The sequence below is a fragment of the Taudactylus pleione genome, unplaced genomic scaffold, assembly GCF_031769625.1.
Source record: "Taudactylus pleione unplaced genomic scaffold, aTauple2 ptg000190l, whole genome shotgun sequence".
NCBI lineage: Eukaryota > Metazoa > Chordata > Amphibia > Anura > Myobatrachidae > Taudactylus > Taudactylus pleione.
This window is the reverse complement of record NW_028284592.1, coordinates 6,602,046-6,627,643: the sequence shown is the minus strand read 5'-3', so window position 1 is coordinate 6,627,643 and position 25,598 is coordinate 6,602,046. Positions and strand designations below refer to the sequence as shown.

Below are 25,598 nucleotides of genomic sequence, written 5' to 3'. Positions count from 1 at the left end.
TTAGAAGTGGAAATGTTGCCCATAGCAACCAATCAGATTTTAGCTATTATCTTTTAGAAGGTACTAGATAAATGATAGATAGATAGATAGAATCTGGTTGCTATGGACAACATCTCCACTTCTAAAAACCTGCACTTTAGTAAATATACCCCTTAGAGCTATGGTATTTAGGATTTAAAGTGTTTATTTTTAAAGTTTGGCAACTGTCCAAATATAGTAAATTCATCCTAAAGGTTTGAGAGGGAAACAGTTGTTTAGAAATCAGTGCCAGGAGATTGTCTGTGAACAGGGCTGCCATCAGAAATTTTGGGGCCCGGTACTGAGAAAATAGGCAGGGCCCCCCGGGGTATAGGGCAGACTTGGGTGGATAATGTGGGTGGAGCTACTTCGGGGATGGTACCTCAATTGGTGTGTAAATCAGGGATGGCTAGACATGGTGGAGGGGGGGGCACAGGGTAGAGAAGACTGGATATTAATTGGGGGGCACAGGGCAGGGAAGTGGATTGGGGTGGCAAAGGGCATGGAAAGATGGTTTGGTCTGGGGGGGAAAGGGCAGGGAAAGCCGGCTGGACTAGGGGAGAGGCAGGGCAGAGAAGTCTTGCTGGCTGGCTAGACATAGGGGTGCCGCAGGGAAGACTGGCTGGACTAGGTCAGAGAAGACATGCTGGTTGGCTGGACTAGAAGGGGGAGGTAGTACAGGGAAGGCTTGCTGGACTGGGGGGGGTGGGCAGGGAAGGAATGCTGGCTGGACTGGGGGGTAGGCGGGGAAGGATGGCTGGCTGGACTGGGGGGGTAGGCAGGGAAGGATGGCTGGCTGGACTGGGGGGGTAGGCAGGGAAGGATGGCTGGCTGGACTGGGGGGGTAGGCAGGGAAGGCTGGCTGGACTGGGGGGGTGGGCAGGGAAGGATGGCTGGCTGGACTGGTGGGGTGGGCAGGGAAGGATGGCTGGCTGGACTGGGGGGTGGGCAGGGAAGGATGGCTGGCAGGACTGGGCGGTAGGCAGGGAAGGATGGCTGGCTGGACTGGGGGGGTGGGCAGGGAAGGATGGCTGGCTGGACTGGGGGGGTGGGCAGGATGGCTGGCTGGACTGGGGGGTAGGCAGGGAAGGATGGCTGGCTGGACTGGGGGGTAGGCAGGGAAGGATGGCTGGCTGGACTGGGGGGGGTGGGCAGGAAAGGAAGGCTGCACTGGGGGGGTGGGCAGGGAAGGAAGGCTGCACTGGGGGGGTGGGCAGGGAAGGAAGGCTGGCTGCACTGGGGGGGGGGTGGGCAGGGAAGGCTGGCTGCACTGGGGGGGGGGGCAGGGAAAGAAGGCTGGCTGCACTGGGGGGGTGGGCAAGAAAAGAAGGCTGGCTGAACTGGGGGGGTGGGCAGGAAAAGAAGGCTGGCTACACTGGGGGGGTGGGCAGGAAAAGAAGGCTGGCTGCACTGGGGGTTGGGCAGGAAAGGAAGGAAGGATGGCTGGGAAGGAGAGGGCTTAGGGAAGGCTGGCTGTATTCAAGTAGGGGCACAAGACAGGTCCAACACAAACATACACTTACCTGAGAAAGGGGCCAGGGAGGCAGCGGCGCGGAATGCATCGGGCGGCAGCCGGAGAAAAATCATCTGCTTTGCGGTATTAGATGTATGGAGCCAGCTGTGATTGGCTCGCGTAACGGCAGCCAATCAGGAGCAGCCACTTTTGATTGGCTGCTGTTCCGCAAGCTGTGATTGGCTCGCGGCCAGCTGAATACTATTGAGCTGGCCGCGAGCCAATCACAGCTCGCGGAACGGCAGCCAATCAGGAGTGGCTTCTCCTGATTGACTGCTGCGGCCGGCTCCATAGTAGTGCAAATGCAGCAGGCCCGATGCTCTTCCTCGTCGTTGCCACCCGGGCCCCCTATCTCTCCGGGCCCGGGACAGGAGGCCCGGCAGTCCCCCCCTGATGGCGGCCCTGTCTGTGAACAAAATCAATTTATGTCCTGCAGAACCTGACCTATTTCCCTGGATATCAGTGTTTGTCTTAATAATTCTGGCCAAAGCTTCCATGTATAAAATGAATCAAGTCAATGGTTTTTGTTGATAATTTCCTTAACTTCTCTACATGGCACAACCCCACAATTTAAGATGATTTGCTATAAGCTTACAACGTGACATCTGTATTCAAAAGAGAGATCAGTCTATAACTGGAGCATTGGGAAGGGTCAGTGCCCTCTTTTGAGATGATGGGGATATGTGTGTCAAGGGCCTGGGGGTGAAATTGTTTAGTGTTTGAAACCTTATTAAATGCCTGGAGTAACAGCGAGCTTAAAACTACATACACACACACACAACGATTTAGTAAATGAACGATTTTAGTAAACGATTTTCATTCATTTTTTCAAGGGAAAAATGAACAAAAATTGTTTACTAAAATCGTTCATTTACTAAATGTAATGAACGATTTTTTTTTAAACTAAAAACGATTTTTGCATATTCCCTTAATGAAAATAGTTGTTGGTCAGTCTGACTAAACTACAAAAGTGAACGCGCATGAACAATAATCGTTCATCGTTTTAACTTAGAAAGTGAGCGATTTTTTTAAAATGATAATCGATATTGTTTATCGATTGTTAAAAAAATTGTTGTGTGTGTGTATGCACCTTTAGTGTACTCTAGGAGTTTGAAATAAGATCAGGACTGATGGTAAAGGAAAGTGCCCCTTACGGTGGTTGCGGAAGGGTAATGCATGCTAGCCCAAAGAGGAGTCTAAAAGTGGATCCATCATCCATTTCAGATAACCGCAAACCATGATGATGCCCAGCTGCCCCCCAAAAAAACGAGAGGATGACCTTGGTTTGTGGAATATCCATTTTCAAAAATTTACTCCTGTTTAAAAAACGTCCCCTTAATCGGGAAAGCAGCCTCACTGCTGATCATTAGCTGCTCTACTCTCCTTGCAATACAGGTTTTGACAGTGTAAGAAGACAAAGTACTAATGTAGGGTTAGGGTCAGGCACCCCTGGGGGGGATAGGGTTAGGCACCACTAAGGGAGGGTTAGGGAGGGGAGTGGGGTAGGGATAGCCTACTTACCTCTCCGGTCGGGATCTTTATCTGCCGGCCTTCCGTTGTCGGGATTTCAACCGCCGGGCTTCCGTCCGGCGATATTACATACCGAACCCCCAGAATTAGAGGGAGATGTTTCAAGCCTTTTATAGAGGATACGTGGAGAAGTTGCCCATAGCAATCAATTATATTCTTGCTATCATTTATTAAGTGCATTCTATAATAAGATAGCTAGAAGCTGATTGGTTGCTATGCGCAACTTCTCCACCTGTCCTCTTGCGATAGTTGGATGCATATCTCTGCAGTCTGCCACTGCATTTCCTCTTGCAGTGTCAAACAAATGCCTTTTCTTGGTGGTGGAAGGGGGCACAATGCCTTACTGTTCATAGAAGTTTTATGAGTTATAGATGATAGAAACTTATATCCTAGTAAGGAATTTAGAAGGATAATCACTATGAACTTTGTGTTGCGCTTCTATTTAATTATTATTTTTTTAATTTGCATCTTTAAACTTTGTCGAACTACATGTCCAAGCTGGCCCAGGTGCCAGGGCAAGCTGGTATTTGTGGTTCTCCAAGTTCCAGCTTGCCCGGCAACCATGTTTTGTCAACCAGACCTGGCTGTTACCTGTAGTTACTACTTTTAAGCACTTATTAGCCACTGCCATGGGGTAAGGGGAAGTGCCTTGGTGCTATTGGTGCCAGGGCTGGTTATATCCGTGGATGCCCACATGCATTTTTTCCAACCTGACTTCTCTGGGAAAGCCAGCACTTATACCAACTGGCTTAGGGCAGGTGGTAGGCCTTATGTTGCGGTGACACCCTCTATGGCTCCATCAGTCCAGGCTGGCAAAGTGCAGTGCTGGTTACCTTATGATTAGGGGGTATCCCCCATGTTGATTTCCCCACTGATTTTGGCGTAATAGGCACTGGGCCTTAAGCACCAGTGCTAATTAGAAAGTTTTTTTGGGAGGGCATACTGCAGGTCCAAGCTGATGGCAAGCATGCACTTTTGGGTTTCCAAGCAACAGCAAGCTGGCCCATGCTGGTAGGATCTATAGTTCACAATATACATACAATTTTTTTTTGTAGTTTATAGGACTACAAACTTGATGGCGAAGGTCATACTTGTTAACTTTCAGGCTGCCAGGAGGGGGCAGCCAGGTCGGTGCGGCAGGGGTCGTGGCGGCGGCAAAGGTGGGTAGTGTGATCTCAACATCATGGCCCCGCCTCCAGCTATAAAATGCAGAGATTACGGCATTGTAAAGCAAGGAGACTGGGCTACGATTATGCGAATCAGTGGATATTGCTCAGCGCCTGGGAATTTTTATATATTGGTTTTATCTGAAAAAAAAGTTGTCTGGTCTGATGAATGTGTGTCAGACATTTTATCTGGCAGTCTGGCACCCACATGATGTCATTTCTATGCACTGTGAGAAATGTCACAGTGTAATGGCCCCGATATCTGGGTTCAATACCTGAGAAGGAGACCTTTCCCTGTTCCTGTGAAGGAACAGGGGAAATGTCTGTCGGCTAGTTGCGGCAGTGCTTACATGGCACGATGGCACCGACTTGTAACCTCATTATATCACTTTGGACAGACATGCTGGATGATTCGGCATGCCTGAATGATCAATATTTTTGGAACAGTCACACAAATACACAATACAATTTTCTTGGCGATCTTCCTATATTTATGCCCAGCAATTAGCCGTCAGGAGTCACATGTTTAGTTGTTTTAGTTTAGTGTATGGCCAGATTTACTCCCTCTGATAGAACCTCTGGGTCTTCCCAATATTATCTGTGTATTCATCGATATCATATTTATTTATTTTTTTTTTTAGCACACATGAACACTTAAGGAGTTCAGTTTTGCTGAATTCTCTATGGATTTTATGTGCCTTTTTTTTTTTTTTTGTTATATGCATGTTATACACATTACACTTTAATACTCATTATTTATATTTGTACTTGTGTATGTCCGAGAAATGAAATATTTTTTAGATGAATGTTTTGTTTGCTGTACTTCAACCATATGCACCAGCTTGAAAACATTTTAGACTAAATTGGCCACAAACTGGCATTCCTAATCTATATATATGAAAAGCTAACGCTGCCCTTCACCTCTATAGAGGGAATTCAGATGTGTTACGCTCCAGCGACCACTAGATGGCGTCCGACGGAGCAATTCAATCCGTTCGGGCGCGCACTGCCGCTGGTGCTGACCTCACTACTCTCAGCCCTCCGAGCTGGCGAGCAGAAATTACAAAAAGGTTACTTTTCGCGGGCGCGACAATCTCCCTTCATTTTGATGGACTGCTAACTAGTCAGATTTCAGGGGTGATGGAAAATTCGATAATAAGTCCAAATTTATTATTATAATAATAATATAATAATAATTTTATTTATATAGCGCTTTTTTCCTAAAGGACTCAAACATTTACAGTACAAAATAAGCTTAAACAAGGGACATTAGTGAAATGCTTGGGTGAATAGGTGAGTCTTGAGTCTATTTTTGAAGGATTCTAGAGTGGAGGCCTCTCGAACTGTGCGGGAAAGTGAGTTCAAAAAGGTTATGTTGTGTGTTTGTCTTCACCAGTTAGGGATGTGATTAGGTTGCTCGTACTGCATTACTGGATCCAACTGTTTTGGTCACCCACAGTTATGGGCAACTTCACTTTTTTATATTTTGTACTTTTATATAAAGACTAGGGGCCTGATGCTGGTGAATATACACCTGTTTGCCGAGCGTATTGTGCATGTAAATTTAAACACGTTCACAACATTTCTCATGAACATTATATGGTGTTTACTGGGCATATAAATGCAAGTTTTCATGATTTTATATCTTAGGTAATTTTCTGTGAGCTTTTGGAATCCCTTTATTTCAAGGGTCGGACCTAGCTGAGCAACTGCACATACGTGGCCAGTGAGATGTAAAGATGGTGATCACTAACAAGGACAAGCACCGATAAGCTAAGCATTTCGGAACTTGGTTAATGGGACATTTTCAGAGAGTGCATTTGGTAATGGACAGAAGGATACCGCAGCAGGTATCTTGGATATCTCCTGTAGTACCACCCATTCTCAAAAGTTTGTGTGAAACCAGCCGTTTCTAACATTTACCACATGTTTTGGGCCTAACGAATTATTAGATTTAGCAGAGCTCCTCACAGCATGAGGTGGCAACAGCTTCTGGTTTCCAGAACTGTCTTGGATGTAGTGAGTGCATTCTTCCTTTGTAATACACACATTTTCCTAATGCACAGCATAGTGAGTGGTAGGCATTGTGTGGCGTTTATACTCTGGTTTTCTCCCACACTCCAGATATACTGATTCATTAATTAGTTTCTTACTAAATTAATGTGTGTGGTAGTGATTATATATTTAGAAGCTCCACTAGAGCAAAGACTGATGTGAATGATATTATGCAGCCCTTCAAATAGAGGACCCCATTGACGAACGAATCTTAATACCAGCGGCATGTTTCGTTTAGTATCACTTTGATATAAAAAAAAAACCCTGCCACTAGTATATATCAAAACTTACCCCACTGGCGAGGTCCTGCGCTCAGCTTCTGGCAGCCTAACCCTGCCAGCGACGGCTTCCTGTGTAATGCGTTTGCGCGACAGTCCATCTGCACATGTGAATTATACGGGGACCCAGCAGTGCCTGGAAGGTTTCGCTGAAGTCGGAAGGCAGCGCCGGGTCCCCATTGCCATCAATCTAAAGATGGCGAGAACGTTGCTGTGGCAAACGGCAGTAATCTTACATTACTGCTGTTTGTTGAATAAGGAAAGGAACACATAACCCCTTTAGCGAACGCTATAGGGGTTATGCTTCGTTATTAAATGGGGCCCAGAAAAAGTTCCATATATTTAACGCTGAAGATGTAACAGCAGAACTCTGTATTTACACAGAAATGATGTACAGGAATTTATGCACAGCGGTTTGGTAAGGACGAACTTCGCACATAGCTCAGTGGTGCAGTGTGGAACTATCATGACTTTGAGAAATGATCAGTTGCATTAGTGATCATGTATGTTGGTTCTTCTGTGAGTGGCATCTTGAAAACTTTTTAAACATGTGTTTAATAAATAAATTAATTAATTTTTAGATATAATTTGGCACTGGCAATAGTGAAGTCACCCCAGCACCTGCTTCTGGCATGTATTGGCTGGGATGCTATGGTGCTACTCCCTTCCAGCTGTATTGCACAAGAATGTGGATTATGTGTTGAGACTTTAATCCATCCAACAAATCCCTTCCTGTTAAAAATCCCAAAACCAGTCCCAATCGGTGCCTGTACGGGGCACATTTTTTGAATTCTTTACTGGAAAAAGTACAACAGGACAGGCAAGATAAGTGGGGCACCGATAATGTCCTCTGAACTTGTTTGTATCGTTGTACAGCCATGGCCAAAAGTTTTGAGAATGACACAAGTATTAGTTTTCACAAAGTTTGCTGCTTCAGTGTTTAGACCTTTTTGGTAGATGTTACTGTGGTATACTGATGTAAAATTACAAGCATTTCAGAAGTGTCAAAGACTTTTATTGACAATTACATTAGTAGATAAAGTCATGAAAGGGTAAAGTTGGAACATTTTCTAGGAACATTATACTAAAGTAGTCTGAAATAAAGATATCGGAGAGCATTAATATGGTCTGAATGAGCGCAGGTATTGCCAGTTTACACCAACACACAAGGGATCTGTTTTGAAAAGTTTCTGTTTTTAATTTTATTTAAATTAACCTGTCAATAAACCAGATATATTCCCTCCTTTTAGAGGGCGAATCAATTCAGCACGATGCTGAATAGCCCTTAGTAGGTAAACCCTTTACCTACTAAGCCCACTAAACGTACTATAATATCTTCCCAATCCACACAGTTATTTGATTCTGAGATGACATCTGGGAGGCAGAAGACGCAGATCTCTCTGACTCCGTCTCTGGAGAAGAGCAGCCATCCTCTAAACTATATTTAGCTGCTCTTGTGAGAGCTGTTAAAACTATTCTACAAATCGTAGAGGATGACCCCTCTCCTAAGAAAACACGCACCTTATACCTTATACCATCTTCCAGCTCCTTATTGTGCTAAATGGGAAGTTCCCCCAGCAGTAGATTCTCATGTAACACGTCTGGTTAAAAATGCCACCTTACCCATTCATACTGCAACCTCCTTGAAGGAGACTACAGATAGACTTATAGAAGCTTGTCACAAATCCATATACTCTCTTACAGGAGCTATTACTCATCCTGCTTGGGCTATGGCCTGGGTTGCAAAAGCCATTGAGAGTAGAGTAGAGGCCCTAGAAGATAATTTTCCGCCTGATGCTTCGAGGCAACAGCTGTCCTACATATCTCACATTAGAGATGCAGACTCCTACTTAGGTGAAGCAGCTATGGATACGGCTCTTCTGGCCTCCAGGATATCTGGCACTTCGGTAGTGGTCCGCCATATTCTTTGACTACGTTCCTGGAAAGCAGATTCAGAATCTAAACTGGCTCTAGAGTATCTGCTTTATGCCGGAGTCATCCTATTTGGTCCAGAATTGGATAAAATTGTGACTACTTTGGCGGGTAACAAGACGGCGTTCCTGCCCTCTACATATAATACAAAGCCTCGGACGTCATTCTTTCAGTCCTTTCGCCCTCAAGGAAAAGCCAAGGGTCAGTCTTTTCCACGACAGCAGACCTCATCCAAGGCCTCCAAGCCTAGGGCCAAACAGGCTTGGGCTGCTAGACGTCCACCTGCCAAGTCTGAGGACAAGCCTACAGCCTGACTGGATGGGCCTCTCCCTGGAGGCTCCCAAGGTGAGAGGCCGACTTCTTCAATTCGCCCAGGTTTGGTATCAAGGGAAGTGGTCTCCCATGGATACGCCCTCTCATTCCTGAGGCGACCCCCCCCAGCAGTTCTTTTGCACAGGACCTCCATCGGACCTAATCAAGGCCCTGCTGCTCCAAAAAGCCATTCAGTCTTTACAGAATTCAGGAGTAATAAATCATGTCCCCTCACAATGGAGCAAGGGCTATTATTCTACCCTTTTTTTCATTCAGAAGCCCAATGGGTCTCATCGGCCTATCCTCAACCTCAAATTTCTGAACAATTTTATCAGGGTGCCCAGGTTTTGTATGGAAACCCTCTGTTCCATTATCCTAGCTGTGGAGCCTGGGGATTTTATGGTATCTCTAGACATTCAGGATGCTTACCTACATGTACCTATAGCGCCTTCTCATCAACAATATCTCCGGTTTGCTATACTACAGCAACATTACCAATTTCAGGCTCTGCCATTTGGCCTTTCAACGGCCCGCCAGGTCTTTACCAAGATCGTGGCAGTTATGGCGTCCTCTTTGCTGCCAAGGGATCAGACTGCTCCCATACTTGGAAGATCTCTTGCTATTGGCCAGCTCCCCAGAGACTCTTCACCGCCATCTACAGGTAACCATTGCCTTTCTTCAAATGCACGGTTGGCTGATCAACTGGAAAAATTCTTTGTAACACCATCTCAAAAGATGGTACATTTGGGAGCCCTTCTGGACTCTCAAGTTCAGAGAATCTTCCTAACAGCGGACAAGATTTCAGCAATCCAGCACAGACTACGCAGACTGCTCCACAAGAGAAGAGTGTTAATTCACTCTGCAATGCAGGCCTTGGGATCAATGGTGTCCTCCTTCGACATGGTGGAGTTTGCCCCACTTCACTCCAGGCCCCTACAACACCTGTTCCTCTCCAGGTGGAATTGGCTGCACCATCTGCTCAAATCCCAGACGATGAGCCTCCCCCCAGAGGTTTGCCTGTCTCTAACCTGGTGGCTACAGACTTCTCATTTGAACAAGGGTCGACCCTTTTGGATCCCGGACTGGGCTCTCCTCACCACGGATGCAAGCCTCCGAGGGTGGGGCACAGTAACTGGCCAGCACTCCTTCCAGGGCCGATGGTCCCCAATCGAGGCAGTGTTACCAATCAATATCCTGGAACTTCAAGCCATCTACAGAGCTCTCACTCTGGCTTAGAATATTCTGAAAAACGGGCCAGTACAAATTCAGTCAGACAACGCCACAGCGGTGGCCTACTTCAATCACCAAGGGGGCACTCAAAGTCCGTCAGCAATGACAGAAGAGTCCCGCATTCTCACATGGGCCGAAAGCAATTTCCCAGCCTCTCTGCGGTGTTCATCCAGGGGATTCTCAATTCGGAAGTGGATTTTCTCAGCCGTCACGATGTGCATGCTGGAGAATTGTTTCTACATCCAGAAGTCATTCAGCTTCTAGTTGACAAATGGGTTCTTCCGGCAGTGGATCTCATGGCCTCAAGACACAACAACAAATTTCCAATTTATGGAGCCAGAACACAGGACCCCGACGTTGCCTTCATAGACGCATTGTCGGTGAAATGGAACTTCCATTTGGCATATCTCTTCCTTCCAATATCCCTACTTCCTCAAGTGCTTCAAACGGTCAGACAGGAGGGGGCATAGTCCTGTTCATAGCTCCGGCTTGGCCCAGACATCATTGATACTCTGATCTTCAAAGGCTCTCTATAGACGTTCCTCTTCAACTTCCTCTATGAGTAGACCTGTTGTTTTGGGGTACATGTCTACATCCGAATCTAGCCCGTCTGTCTTTAATGGCTTGGCTCTTGAGACATCCCTCCTAACGGCTAAGGGTTTCTCCAACTCTGTGGTCCTCAGCCAGGATTTACCACAGAATATGGCATACGTATTTCCAATGGTGTGTTCCAAGAAACTATGACCCGCAAGTCTTTAAAGTTTCTCAAATTCTTGCCTTTCTTCAGGCTGGACTGGATATAGGCCTCCACCTAGCATTTCTGAAAGTGCAGGTCTCTGCTTTGTCTATTTGGTTTCAGAGCAGAATTTCAACTATACCGGATGTTCACACCTTCATGCAAGGTGTGTTACGTATACAACCTCCCTTTGTCCCTCCTGTGGCTCCATGTGATTTGTCAGTGGTACTCCAAGCACTTCAGAAATCCCCTTTCGAACCCCTGGAATCAGTGGATGTCAAGTGGCTCACTGCGAAGATTCTGATTCTTCTGGCTATAGCATCTGCCCATCGAGTATCGGATTTAGGGGTGCTTTCATGTTGCTCCCCCATTTTAATTTTTCATCAGGACAGGGCTGTTCTTCATACTCGCAGGCTTACACGCAGACTGGTCTTCCTAAGCCTGCTTCAGTATATGCTCATCTACTCACTCTGTGGGTCCCTCATGGGCAGCCCGGCACAGTGCCTCTGCTGAACAGCTATGCAAGGCAGCCACCTGGTCTTCTGTCCACACCTTTCTTAGGTTTTATGCCTTAGATACATTTGCTTCTCAGGATACTTCCTTTGGGCATAGGGTTCTCCTATCACCTTAGGAGCGTTCCCGCCCTTGAACAACTGCTTTGGGACATCCCAATGTCTCCCTGTGGAGTCCTATGGACCCTGAAGAAGTTGCATTTGTTAACTCTTTCTTCAAAGTCCATAGGGTCTACAGAGCATCCGCCCTGATGCTCCTAGCTGCTATGGGTTTCTTATCCTGGTCACTTGTTTCCTTCTCTGAGCAAGAGTGTGATTCTTAAGTGTACCAGTCTTCCTTCTCTCCTATCCTGCTCCTGCCTTGGGCTTGTTAATAAAACTGAAGTGCCCGCAGGCTGTGGGTGGGGTATAGGGGGAAGGACCGGAGAATCCCAGGATTGAAAAGCTTTGCTGTTGGTGTCTGGTCCTCCAGGTCCCACCTACACCCCAATGTCTCCCTGTGGACCCTATGGACTTCGAAGAAAGAGAGAGTTAAGGTAAGTTTTACCATAACTCTCCTTTTCTCCTGTTTGTCCCAATAAATTATATGCAATTCACATAGACTAAGTCATTAAAAGACAGTTACACTGTAACTGATGCAAAATGTAAAACCTGTTCGAAAGATGGCGTTGCCCTCTGCATCCAAGCTCCGGAATGTATCATATTGTTGCATATGCAGTAAGTAGCTAAAACTCCCAAAACTTCATTTTGGGGGTTTGAACACAAAATATGCTTTGCTGCATTCTGCCCCTGGTCACTTCATGAAAAATTGTCATAAAAGGTTAATGAAAACAATAGAAACATGGTTTAGGTTGTCTGTACACTGATAAATGCTTCTATAATTTTCCCATTGTTAACCTGAAATCACTGTTATACTAATCCGGCTGGATGGAAAATACTTTTGTCCAATTATCACACCCGCATGTATGTGGTCAGCATCTGACCAGGCTGCAGGCTTCAGTCTGTGATCTTACCCAATACGGCCACCGATCCAATCATTTTCCATTAGACTGAACAACATATCTAACTGTTTGTTACAAAGGTTAAGGTGCCTACACACTTCTGCTGCCGATACGACTATGTGTACGATTTCCCTTGAAACTCCCCGGCAGTGCTGCTCACGATTTGGCACACGATTTGGTGTATGAACAAACGATACATCCTGCATCCTTTCTTTTTTTTCAGTGCATCGTGTCCCAGATTGTCAGATCTGCCCTACAGCACGGCAGATCTGAAGATGTGATGTGCGACCAGCAGGGACGCGCATCGGCATCGTGAACGTAAGTGGGGACTCACGATTAGGACACATTTTACACGATCTGTCGTTCCGATGCGTTGAAATCTGCCAGATCGGGTAAAATTTCGCCATGTGTGTAGGCACCTTTAGCCTTTCAGAAACTGATCTCAATTACTCCGAAATAATCATATTTTAGTATGTCGGCAGTCTTGGCTCTGTTTCTAAGAGTTTCTTAATAGCAGTTTTCCTAACGTCCTGATCTGAAGAACAACCTCCTATGGTGTCATTCAGCAGCCATGTATACAGAAGTATTTGTAGGACACAGTAGGTGGTAAAGCACAGGGGCTTTTGATAAGAGCAAAGGAAAATTGCTTTGTATTTTACTTTATAGGGCAAGAACCGTAACGTATCGAAACGTATATTAAAAATAACTTGTTCTTTGCAATTTTGTGAAAATTTTCTTTTTAAAATCATAACCTACAGTATTTAATGTTGTTCAATGTACCACTGTGGAAATCTTTGGCTAATACTACAAAAATGTGAATGGTTTGCTTGTTGAGTAACCAAACTTTTCTGCTCTGCAAGACCATTTTCTCTGCAGTACTGAACTGCAAACTTGATTGCAATAATAATTTTAAGATAGGATTACATAGCTGTAAGAGGCTTTACATAGTTGGACTTGTGTAGATGTGTTGTAACATTGCTTTTTGGTGTATCGTTTACATTGTTAAGCTGCTGTATGAACATGAAATGCTCCTTTACATTAAAATTCTGTACACTTGGTAGTATTCAGAGCACTTCAACTGAACCTTGTTCATTAGCTTTTAAAGCTCATCTGCTTCCGAGTTCTTCTGCCAACTTCTCATTCTCAGCAGTCCATTGCATGATCTGTATTGTTTAAAGAGCCGGTGAATAGGATTCGCTGAGATCTGTCACACACAAGTCTTCAATGAGCCCATTCACTCCATGCAGTCAGTGGGGGTGGGGAATGTATTGTGTTTCATCACCTCTGATGTAACATTTCATTAGCAGAACCCCTGATTCTAAGCTCTCCAAGATCTTTTTCACACTGACTATTCTGTTGGTGAGAAAAATGATCATGCACGTCAATGTTGTATGTATTATTAAAATTATTTATTAATAATATTAATGCTGTATCCTTTTTATTTGGTTGCCTTTATGTCTTTGCATAGGTTATTTTTTCTCTCATTTGTTTTTTTTTCCTACACAAGTAAAATACAAGATATATATATATATATATATATATATATATATATATATATATAAATATAATATTATAGATAGATATAAATAAAGTCCAAATACTCAGCACTGAACTAAAGAATCTTCAACTGTTGCTGGTGCCCTCCTTCACAAATAACAGAGATATAGATATAGTTATATATATATAGTAGGCGGCACTCAAGCATATATAAAATCATCACACAGAGTTCCCGTAGTTAGGTAAACGTTTCAGTTCACAAAATGGTCCTGATGTAAATTCACTTTGTGAATTGCAATGTTGACCTAACTACGGGAATTCCATGTGATTATTTTATATGTGCTTGAGTGCCGCTTACTATATATATATAGATATATATATAGATATAGATATATAGATATATATATAGATAGATAGATAGATTTTATATATATATATATATATAATATGGGGAGGGGGAGAGAGAGAGAGATTAAAACAATCAAAAGATAAACATAGTGCCAAATCATACTCCATAAACATAAAAAAGAGAATAGTGTCATAGACAACCATTTCAGCGCAGTGCATACCCATTCCTCACCATGAATATCTGACCTCATCCTTCACTCTCCTGGCCGCCCTCTTCAACAAATGCACGCCGCCTCTCATGTCAACTGATTACTTCCTCCCACTCCTGCCTCCCAATATTTTGCCTGTGCTGCTCCCCACCTTTGGAGCTCTCTGCCTCTCCCCATCAGACTCTCCACCAATCTACAATCCTTCAAACGGGCTCTCAAAAGACCTACTACTTCATCAAAGCCTTTCAGCTCTAATCCTAACCTGCTGCCACATGCTCCTTCCTCCCTTTCTGCCTCATCTGTGTCACGTCTGTTTGTCTGCCCCTCCCCTTTAGTATGTAAGCTCTTACGAGCAGGGCCCTCTACCCTCTTGTGCTTCTCTTTACTTTATTTTCATCTACTCCTTATTCCCCACTAGGGCACCTAACACTTGGTTGCTTATGCTGTTGCTATTTGGGTGTTATGATCATTAGTGTATCAATGTAATATTATCCATGTCCTTGTCATGCACTGTATTGTATTGTAAGTCACTGGTCACTTATTTGTTTATGTACTTTGTGAGAAGCTGCGGAACACTTGTGACACCATATAAATAAACAATAATAGTAATAATACCTCAGATTTTTAAAGCAATCATTGCCATTAAATCTATCTATATATGCTCCCAGATGCATGCAGTGAACCAACCATTGCCGGATCACTGTGCCAGGCCAAGTTCATAAGAGGGGTGTGGTATATGAAATTGACATTCGTGATGTAGAGGAATTGTACATTCAAGGATGTTGACATGGCCTGAATGTCGACAGGGTTTCACAGTCTTCAGTTGTCATGTTGACATTCACTATGTCCACATGTTCAACATGTTGATAGTACTTATGTCAACAATACTGTCTAATCCTAACCACAGCCTAACCTTAATCTTAACATTCGTATGTTAATGATATAGACATGCATAAATGTTAACATTATGAAGTTGACATTCTGTCGACACTATGACTACATACCCATAAGAGGAGTTGAGCCAAAGGCTCCAATCATGGATAATCACAAGTTTCTTAGCAGTCTATGTACTAAGGTGTTGGGCTCGGGATGCTGGCGGTCAGAATCCCGACGCCAGCATCCCGCAGGGTTAGGATAATGACACCTCTTGGTAGGTATCCTAACCCTGCTCCTCTCCTAACCCTCCCACCCTCCCTGGTATCTGAACCTAACCTCCCATTCTAATTGTTGTGATGCACACCTTGGTCCTTATCAAAAATGTAAGTATATATTGGTGAGAGGGCCCCATAACCCAGTCTTGCAGGTTATACGTTTAGGAAGCCGGCGGACAGAATCCCGACCGCCGGCTTCCAGACAATTTAATCCCGACGAGGGACGAATGACAGGCGTCTAAATCTAGACGCCTGTCATTTTACCGACGCCGGGAGACCGGCACCTGGCATCCCGATCGAGCGGATGCCGGGCGCCGCAGTGGCCGGTCCGGGGGGAGAGGGTTAGGTTTAGGGCTCCCGGGTGGAGTTAGGGTTAGGCACCCCCCCCTTCCCCCCAGGAGGTTAGGGTTAGGCTAGGGGCAGGGAGGGTTAGGGTTAGGCACCCTCGGGGGGAGGTTAGGCTTAGGCACCCCCCGGGGGACTTGGGTTTAGGTGGCGGGGATGAGGGGGTCAGGTTTAAGCACTTACAGGGGGAATTAGGGTTAGGCACAGGGGGGTAGGTTAGGGTTAGGCACCCTAAAGGAGGGTTAGGGAGAAAAATAGGTTAGCTTATACTTACCTGGGGACGATCGGGATTTCCTCCTCTGTCGGCCAGCCGCTGTCGGGATTTGAAATTATAATTCATACCGATTTCCATCTTGCAGGGCTTGTCCAAAGATGTAAGTCCCCAGGTGATGAGATACCTGTGTTGATAATACTCAAAGATAAAGGAAAAGGAGTATACACTGTGCTGAATATACATAAGGACAGGTAAATATCTGATTTTTGATATATGAGACAAGCTTGAAAGTTATAAAATAATTAAATCTTTACTAAAAATTAACAATAACCAGTATTGAAAAAAGTAATAATAACTCACAACACCTATAATCAAACAATCAATACAATATCCTAATATACCATATGAGGAATCTAGCAATAATACATATACTTGACGTAAATACAGTATACAATAGGACTCCCAGCAGAGACAGTAATGATCATGCAGAATTTATCCCAGCAGAGTACGATACGATAAAAATGCACGATATTAACGATATTGTTCATTTTTTTTGTGCCTTCCAACCCTCAAACGACAGTCGATGTGCAGGCACATATGGACGATAATGATGTCGTCCATTGCCCGTGCATGCAAGCCAACCTGGTCGATATCCGGTCATTAGGTCTTCATTGTGTAGATATCAATGTTTGGATAGACAAATGGAAGATAGACAGGCAATAGGTCGAGAGGGACTAAATGTCATCTGGGTCTGAAGGTCGACACACTAAGGGGTGGTTAGGGTTAGGCACCTACCCCGACGGTTACTGTTAGACAACAGGAGGCAGGGTTAGGGTTAGGCACCAAGGGGAGTGTTAGGGTTAGGATTAGGGTGAAGATTAGGGCTTAAAATATAAATAAATAAAAATGTGTCAACCATTTGCATGCCGACCATATGAGTGTCTACCTAATGACCACGTCGACCTTCAGTACCTGTCGACCTTGTTCCTAGTCGACCTTTAGTGTGTCGACCTTCAGAATAGGGGTGTGCACTGGCCACTTTTCGTGTTTTGGATCTGGATCTTTCTTTGTGTTTTGGATCTGGATTGGTTTTGCCAAAACCACCCTACCGTGTTTTGGGTTCTGGGTTTTGTGTTTTGGATCTGTATTTTTTTTTTGAAAAACATAAAAACAGCTAAAATCACAGAATTTGTGGGTTTTTCTGCTCCTATGCTATTATTCACCTCAATAACCTTAATTTCCACTCATTTTCAAGATGCAAGATGGAATTGTCCTTGGGCCCTCCCTCCCACCCACCCTTATGTTGTATAAACAGGACATGCACACTTTAATAAACCAATCATTGCAGCGCCAGGGTCTGCCACACGCCTGTGGCTGAAATGATTGGTTCCTTTGGGCCCCCACAAAACAAGCTGGCAATTAATCTGTCCCTGCACAAACTGGCTCTACGGAGGCAAGATGTCGTCCTCATCCTCCTCATCCACTGATTTCTCACCCTCTTCAGTGTTGTGTACATCCTCATCCTCACAGAATATTAATTCGTCCCCGCTGGAATCCACCACCACAGGTCCCTCTGTACGTTCTGGAGGCTGGTCTCCCTGGAAGAGTTGATAATTCATTTTTATGAACATCATCTTCTCCACATTTTGTGGAAGCAACCTCCTACGCCTTTCGCTGGCAAGGTTCCCGGCTGCACTAAACACTCTTTCGGAGTACACACTGGAGGGGGGGCAACTCAGGTAAAATAGAGCCAGTTTGTACAGGGGCCTCCAAATTGCCTCTTTTTCCTGCCAGTACAGGTACGGACGTCTGACATGCCTACTTAGAATGGTGGAGGATTATATCAGTGACAGCATCTGTCAATGGTGACAGTATCATATGCAGTGACAGTAGACTTGTCAGAAATTGTTGGCACGTCCTTCAGTCCGGACCAGATGTCCAAACCGGCCCTTGACTTATGACACAGGCGCACGCTTGGCGCTGCTGCTGTGTTGATGCACGTGCGGCTACTGCGCATACATTTCGCAGACAAACACAGAGAAAAAAGAATTGTTTGTTTTTTGTGGAGTGCACTTTGGGGGGTTACACCACCCTTTACCAGACTTATGGGACACAGGCGCACGCTTGGCGTTGCTCCTTTATTGATGCACGTTCAGTGCACACAATTCGCAAACACAGAAGAAAATGTTTTATTTTTTGTGGAGCGCACTTTGAGGGCTACACCACCCTTCAACAGACAGATGCACGCTTGTCGCTGCTGCTTTGAGGATGCAGGTGCGGCTACTGTGCATACATTTCACACACAAATACAGAAAAAAAGAAGATTATTTTATTTTTTGTGGAGCGCTCTTTGGGGGTTACAGCACCCTTTAACGGACAAGCCATCCGGCTTATGACACAGGCACACGCTTGGCGTTGCTCCTTTGTTGATGCACGTGCAGCCACAGTGCACACAATTCACAAACACAGAAAATAATTTTTTATTGTGTTTGGAGTGCACTTTGGGGGTTACAGCATCCTTTAACGGTCAAGGCAGTCGGCCCTTTACTTATGACAGGCGCACGCTTGGCGTTACTTTGTTGATGCTCGTGCGGCTACTGCGCACACAATTCACAAACAGAAAAAAAAATAAAAATTTTTGGCGTGCACTTTGGAGGAGCACCCCTGATGCACAGATCACCCCATGGACAACACTACAGCACCCCTCTAGGACTACACCCTTTATGGGACACTGCACAACACAGTCCAGCCAGCCCCTATAGACTTTGGAGTGGACACAGCCCCTATGGACAACTGACTGCACAACACAGCCCAGCCAGCCCCTATGACAGCAGCACAACACAGCCCAGCCAGCCCCTATGGACAACAACAGCACAACACTGCCCAGCCAGCCCTAACTCCCACCCTCCCTCTTCACTGTCCACAGCCGGAGTGAGAAATGGCGCCGACGCTGGGACCTTTTATAGAATCCAAAACCTGCGATATATGAAGGCGGGATGATGAAGTTTTGCCTCGATTTCAGTTCCGAATCAGGCGGGAAAAGTCGAGCCTGACTCTGATACGACTCGGATTGGGGCGGCTCGGGGGGGTTCGGATTTCAGAAATCCGAACCCGCTCATCCCTACTTCAGACCCTGTCGACATATTGCCTATCTGTCTTCCATTGTCTACCCAAACATTGTCTATTTAGACAATATAGACCTAATAATCCACACCCGTCGATATCGTCCTGGTTACATAGGGACCCGCGATTGTTGATCGCGGGTCGTTGGTGGTGTACTGGATGATTGATATCGATCATCCAGCACACCGGGAAGGTGCAGGGAGATCAGTCAGCGATATCGTTATCGCTGACTGATCGTACCTTGTGTACGCACCATTACACTGGCAGATAGTTAGTGATAACGTTGAAGTTGTTTATTTACATTGTAATGCACTAACTTACCAAAAAAGCATGGGATAGCAGTATGTAAAGGTAATGGTAAGTGGCGTCGCCATACTGTGACGTCTTGGAAATGCCCAGACTTGCATCAGTTGTAATCTGACATTTTGTTAGTCAGTTTGAACACCGGCTAGGCTGCTAATGGCAAGGCGGCTTGAATTATTGGAGTTTGAACGGGGCATTATAGTGCTCGACAGATGGGACATTCCATTTTCCTAAGTTGTGTGGACATTCAACATTCCACGATCTACGGTGCCACCTGTGTACCAGGAATACCTCATGGAAGTAATTACCACCCATCATGGACAGCACAGTGGCCGACCACGGGTGCTTAATGACCGTGACCAGCAGTGTCTGGCCAGAATTGTCAGTGGTAACAGATAGGAGACTTTGGCTCAAATCACATCCACAAGTCACTCCTCCTGCCCCACCCAATCCTTTATAGGCCACTAGACGGGGGTATTGATGCCACCTCCTTCAAACTATCAAAGAGTTCAAACATCCAAGGCACACTTTTGTGCAGATCCATTGGTAACTCATCCATTCTGATTAAATTTACCATTAGAAAAAGAATTTAGAATGGAGTCCACCTTCTTAACTGGAAATCTAAATAGTCTTCTATCATCATTCTGCTTATGCAATCAAACTCCATCTAGAGACAGCCATTAAAGACAGTATAATGCACCTGTGATGTATATAATCATTCATAACGATCATTAAAAACAGTAATAATGTTTATCACCCCTTTCAGGGCCCGGATTTCCCACTAGGCAACCTAGGCGCTCGCCTAGGGCCCGGCGGGACCCAAGGGGCCCGTGGACAGGCCCCTTTGCCCCAAGAAATCCGGCCGATCAAAGCGCTCCCAGAGGAGCACTGCGCGAGTACCGCATGACGTCACGCGGTCCCACCTCCTCTCCCAGATAGTCCCGTGTCGCTGTCGGCAGTGCACTGCACCGTGCTCTCTCACACATTCATATCATATACACATTGGATATAGTAAAAAAAATAAAAAATAAAATATATATATATATATATATATATATATGTGTGTGTGTATGTATGTTCATAGTGTATATGTGTAACTTGCCCTCGTGACACCCACTGTGATATTTGCACAGTTTTTATAATGTCACCAGATGATAGAGAATATATATATACAGTTAGGTCCATAAATATTGGGACATTGACAGAATTTTCAGATTTTGGCCTCTATTCACCACCACAATGGTTTTGAAATGAAACAAACAAGATATGCTTTAACTGCAGACTTTCAGATTTAATTTGAGGGTAATTACATCCAAATCGGGTGAATGGTGTAGGAATTACAACAGTTTCAGTATGTGCCTCCCACTTTTTAAAGGGCCAAAAGTAATGGGACTATCAACTCAAAAGCTATTTCATGGACAGGTGTGGGCTATTCCCTCGTTATTTCATTATCAATTAAGCAGGTAAAAGGTCTGGAGTTGATTCTAGGTGTGACATTTGCATTTGGAATCAGTTGCTGTCAACTCTCAATATGAGATCCAAAGAGCTGTCACTATCAGCGAAGCAAACCATCATTAGGCTGAAAAATCAAAACAAACCCATCAGAGAGATTGCAAAAACATTAGGTGTGGCCAAATCAACTGTTTGGAACATTCTTAAAAAGAAAGAACGCATCGGAGAGCTCAGCAACACCAAAAGACCTAGAAGACCACGGAAAACAACTGTTGTGGATGACAGAAGAATTATTTCCCTGGTGAAGAAAAACCCCTTCACAACAGTTGGCCAAATCAAGAACACTCTCCAGGAGGTAGATGTATATGTGTCAAAGTCAACAATCAAGAGAAGACTTCACAAGAGTGAATATAGAGGGTTCACCACAAGATGCAAACCATTGGTGAGCCACAAAAACAGGAAGACCAGATTAGAGTTTGCCAAACAACATCTAAAAAAGCCATTACAGTTCTGGAACAACATCCTATTGACAGATGAGACAAAGATCAACTTGTACCAGAGTGATGGGAAGAGAAGAGTATGGAGAAGGAAAGGAACTGCTCATGATCCGAAACATACCACCTCATCAGTGAAGCATGGTGGTGGTAGTGTCATGGCGTGGGCATGTATGGCTGCCAATGGAACTGGTTCCCTTATATTTATTGATGATGTGACTGCTGACAAAAGCAGCAGAATGAATTCTGAAGTGTTTCGGGCAATATTATATTCTCATATTCAGTCAAATGCTTCAGAACTCATTGCGCTTCACAGTGCAGATGGACAATGATCCGAAGCAAACTGCAAAAGCAACCAAAGAGTTTTTTAAGGCTAAAAAGTGGAATGTTATGCAATGGCCAAGTCAATCCCCTGACCTGAATCCGATTGAGCATGCATTTCACTTGATGAAGACAAAACTGAAGGGACAATGCCCCAAGAACAAGCAGGAACTGAAGACATTAGCAAGGCCTGGCAGAGCATCACCAGGGATGAAACCCAGCGTCTGGTGATGTCTATGCGTTCCAGATTTCAGGCTGTAATTGCCTGCAAAGGATTTGCAACAAAGTATTTAAAAGTGAAAGTTAGATTATGAAAATTCTGTCAATGTCCCAATATTTATGGACCTGACTGTATGTGTGTGTATGTATGTATATGTATATATATATATATACACACACACACACACACACACACACACACACACACACACACTAACAGTGTGGATATTAATATGTTAATATTTGTGCACTTATTATGGTGTGCAACCATAAGCAATACTAGATTGCAATCAATGTTAGAATTTATAGTGTAATTGATCTGTTTACAGTATTTTTAGACAGCTTAGATGTGTGTGATGTCAGGTTAACCATTGGTTTTTATTGAACTATACATGTTTTTTACCCTGGACATATATCCAGGATTGATTTATATACGTTAGAATATTATGTCCTTCTATTAAACTAGGGATGTGCGCCGGAACATTTTTGCCGGATTTGGATTTGGTTCTAATTCGTCGTCCGGCTTTGGGTTTGGATTTGCCAAACTGCGGTGACTGGCTTTGGATTTTTTTACAAAAATTGACAAAAAAAAGCTAAAATCACATAAATTGGTCTTTTTTTCTTCCTAGAGTATTATTAACCTCAATAACACAAATTTCCAGTCAATTTAGAACACCTCACAGCTTATGATATTGTTTTCAACATTACTGGCCAAAGGTTGCAGTGAGTGTAGTGTCCAAGTGACAAAGCAGCGTCACAGACACTACAATTTAAAGCACATCTATGACACATTGCTACACAGCAGTGGCAGAAATGAAAAGTAGTGCACACACCCAGTGGGGTACGGCCAGCAAAATCACAGTACTTGTTTACAAAGTGGGCTACGGCCCTAGGAGTCACAGTGCACAATGTTATTCACATTACACCGCACATAGTGCCCCTGATTCACATTACACCATAAAGTAGTGTCTCTTATTTATGTTACGACACACAGTAGTGCCCCTTTTACACAATGCCCACAGTAGTGCCCCTTTTACACAATGCCCGCAGTAGTGCCCCTTTTACACAATGCCCGCAGTAGTGCCCCTTTTACACAATGCCCGCAGTAGTGCCCCTTTTACACAATGCCCGCAGTAGTGCCCTTTTTACACAATGCCCACAGTAGTAGTGTCACTTATACAGTGCCCATAGCAATAGTGTCCCTTACACAATGCCCCCAGCAGTGGTGCCCCCTATGCAGTCCCCTTAGTAGTAGGGCCCCCTATGCATTGCCCCCAGTAGTAGTAGTATGCCCCCCATTAGCAGGCCCCCAGTAGTATGCCCCCCATTAGCAGGCCCCCAGTAGTATGCCTCCCATTAGCAGGCCCCTAGTAGTATTCCCTCCATTAGTAGGCCCCCTGTAGTATGCCCCCCATTAGCTGGCCCCTAGTAGTATGCCCCCCCCAGTAGTATGCCCCCCCCGTAGTATGCCCCCAGTAGTATGCCCCCATAAGCAGGTCCCCAGTAGTATGCCCCCCATTAGCTGGCCCCCAGTAGTATGCCCCCATAAGCAGGCCCCCAGTAGTATGCCCCCCCCCAGTAGTAGGCCCCTCCATTAGCAGGCCCCATACACACATAATAAAAAAACTAAAAGCTTACCTGTATCCCCGCACCAGCCGCCGTCCGCTCTGCTGCCACGCGACGAGGAGGGAGCCGGAAGACTGAGCTCCTGACTGAGCTCCAGCCGGCTTCCTCCGTGCAACAGCCAATGAGAGTCTGTGTGACTCTCATTGGCTGCTGTAACAAACACACAGCTGCCGCTGGCGGCTGTGTGTTTGTTCTGTGTAGGGCAGACCGCTATCACAGCCCTGATGTCGGGGATCCGAGTCAGGCGGGGAACACCCGAACAGGGTTCGGGTGGACTCGGATCCCCTATGTTTGGAGCGGTACGGATCCCACAGAATCCGAACCGCTCATCTCTATATTAAACATATTTCTACTATCAGTTGTTTTATCTCATTTGGTCCGGGATAGACGAACGGCACTATTATTGTATTATATTTATACAACCAGTGTGGAACCAGAGAGTGGTGGGCCCAGGTCAAAGAATATGTTCTGCCCCCCCCCATCTGTGTATCCTGATGAACGGGATGTAACCCCGAAACGTTGACAATATCAACGTTTCGGGGTTACATCCCATCACCTTTCTTTGTCCCCAGGCACCATCACCTTCCTCTGTTTCCATCCCCTGTCACCGTCTGCATCCAGCCCCCATCACCTTCCTATGCCCAAGCCTCCCTCATCTTCCTCTGCCCCCAGCCTCCCTCATCTTTCTCTGCCCCTTCCCCTTCCTCTGCTTCCAGCCCCTGTCACCTTTTGCGTCCAGCCCCCATCACCTTTCTATGCCCCCAGCCCTCTTCATCATCTTCCATCACCAGGAACCATCACCTTCCTCTGCTTCCCTGTCACCTTCTGGCCCATCACCTTCCTCTGCCCCTAGCCTCCCTCATCTTCCTCTGCCCCCTTCACCTTCCGTTGCTTCCAGCCCCTGTCACTTTCTGCCCCAGCCCCCACCACCTTCCTCTGGCCCAGCCTCCTTCATCTTCTTCTGCCCCCCCTTCAACTTCCTCTACATCCAGCAGCTCCTGTCACCACTTCACACCCCAACCCCTTCTCCCCCCCGCCCTGTTTTTTCACCACTTCACATCACCGCCGGGGCCCACCTGCTCCTAACGCCACTCCTTCCAGTCATGTATAGTATATGTAATAAATCACAATACAGGATGTCTCAAAGAAATCTCCGGCAAAGTGCTAATTAGCGCTGTAGATCGCAGTCCCCATTATTATCAATGGGGACTACGAACTGACCCCCTATGTACTAAACTCCAAAAAGCGAAGCTTTTCAGAGTTTAGTCCTAGTAGTTTACACCATCAAATGGTGTAAACTACTGTAAGCCTATGGAGGCTCTGGGGGCAGGAGATCTTTAGATCTCTCCCCCGCAGCCCCAGCCGGCTTTGGAAGCTGACGCTGTGTGCATGCGCAGCACCAGCTTCTCCTGGAGAATTCTTTCACTTTTGTGAAAGACTTCTGCAATTTGCTGGGGATATAACTTGCAGGGACAGTGGTTACCGCAACTACTGTCCCTGCATGTTCCCCTTTGTACATAGTGGAAATATTTTCATTAAAAAGCTTTAAGAAGTTGAATATAAGGAGGAAAACCCCCCAAAAATATGTAAGGGGCATGAATCAGGAACTCACATACAGTGTTATGGTTTGTTTGAGGGAGGGGGGCCCCAAACTGGTATCTTTCCTAGGACCCCCATGAGGTCTAAATCCAGCTTTGCCCCCTTTATTTGTATAATTTAAAAAAATTCTAAACTTAAATGTATGCTATGCATATTGCATCTAAAATGTATTTTGTTGTAGGAAACAGATTGTGGCAGTAAAAAATAGAAACTGCTGGATCTACTTTGACCATGCATGAAAAGAAAACACCTGTGGTGCTATTCTCACCATAGCATGTTTATTATGTGGAAGCAAGCAAGTTTTGGTGCATTTCACAAAACCCCTTGTGCTTATTTGGTGAATTCACACCCAGTAGCATCAAAGGTATAAATAAAGGATGGTATCATATGGGTGCTTTCCAAGCCACGTTTACT

General features: G+C 45.2%; 1 protein-coding gene across 5 annotated transcripts in view; it reads left to right on the top strand.

The window, feature by feature from the left end:
• The window catches only part of KANK1 (KN motif and ankyrin repeat domains 1), a 199,986-nt gene that overhangs the window by 13,442 nt on the left and 160,946 nt on the right, over positions 1-25,598 (top strand). The window contains exon 2 of one of the 5 annotated variants that reach the window (XM_088476601.1): positions 16,193-16,298. The exons of the other annotated variants lie outside the window; for them this stretch is intronic. The gene's annotated coding sequence lies outside the window, so the exon portion shown is untranslated. The remainder of the gene's footprint in view (positions 1-16,192; positions 16,299-25,598) is intronic. 5 annotated transcript variants of the gene reach the window in all.